The 839-nt window shown below is 40.4% G+C and overlaps 1 non-coding gene across 1 annotated transcript; it reads left to right on the top strand.

Annotated features, from left to right (window-relative positions):
- The first annotated feature begins 307 nt into the window (after window positions 1-307).
- On the top strand, window positions 308-411 carry LOC148579802 (small nucleolar RNA R71). The gene has a single exon (XR_015899648.1). It is a non-coding gene; the product is annotated as a small nucleolar RNA R71 (small nucleolar RNA).
- The last annotated feature ends 428 nt before the right edge of the window (window positions 412-839 follow it).

Consider the following 839-nt stretch of genomic DNA (forward strand, 5'->3'; position numbering starts at 1 on the left):
TGCTTGCATTTCAGACAGACTCTGAGAAATCATATTGACTTGTTGGGTCAATATTTTATTCTGAGCCAATATGGCATTCAGAGTATCAATCTCAAGAACTCCTTTCTTCTGATTTGTCCCATTATTCACAGGATTCCTTTCAGAAGTGTACATGTATTGGTTAGTTGCAACCATTTCAATGAGTTCCTGAGCTTCTGCAAGCATCTTCTTTAGATGAAGAGATCCTCCAGCAGAGCTATCCAATGACATCTTGGATAGTTCAGACATACCATCATAGAAAATTCCTATGATGCTCCATTCAGAAAGCATGTCAGAAGGACATCTTCTGATTAATTGCTTGTATCTTTCCCAAGCTTCATAGAGGGATTCACCTTCCTTCTGTCTGAAGGTTTGGACTTCCACTCTGAGCTTGCTCAATTTTTGAGGTGGAAAAAACTTTGCTAAGAAGGCATTGACTAGCTTTTCCGAAGAGTTCAGGCTTTCTTTAGGTTGTGAGTCTAACCATATCCTAGCTCTGTCTCTTACAGCAAAAGGAAAAAGCATAAGTCTGTAGACTTCAGGGTCAACCCCATTGGTCTTGACAGTGTCACAGATTTGCAAGAATTCAGCTAAGAACTGATGAGGATCTTCCAATGGAAGTCCATGAAACTTGCAGTAAAGTCACCAAGCACCTTCCTTGCATTGTTGGCATTGTTGTTTTCGGCTGCCATGGTTTCTTCTTCCTTGAAGAGCTCTGTTAGGCCCTCTAAAGAGAATTGTGCTTTATCTTCTCTTAGCTTTCTCTTCAAGGTCCTTTCAGGTTCAGAATCAGCTTGAACAAGTATGCCTTTATCTTTGTT

This window comes from Arachis ipaensis, chromosome B10 (assembly GCF_059453495.1).
Source record: "Arachis ipaensis isolate K30076 ecotype BB chromosome B10, ASM5945349v1, whole genome shotgun sequence".
NCBI classification, from domain to species: domain Eukaryota; kingdom Viridiplantae; phylum Streptophyta; class Magnoliopsida; order Fabales; family Fabaceae; genus Arachis; species Arachis ipaensis.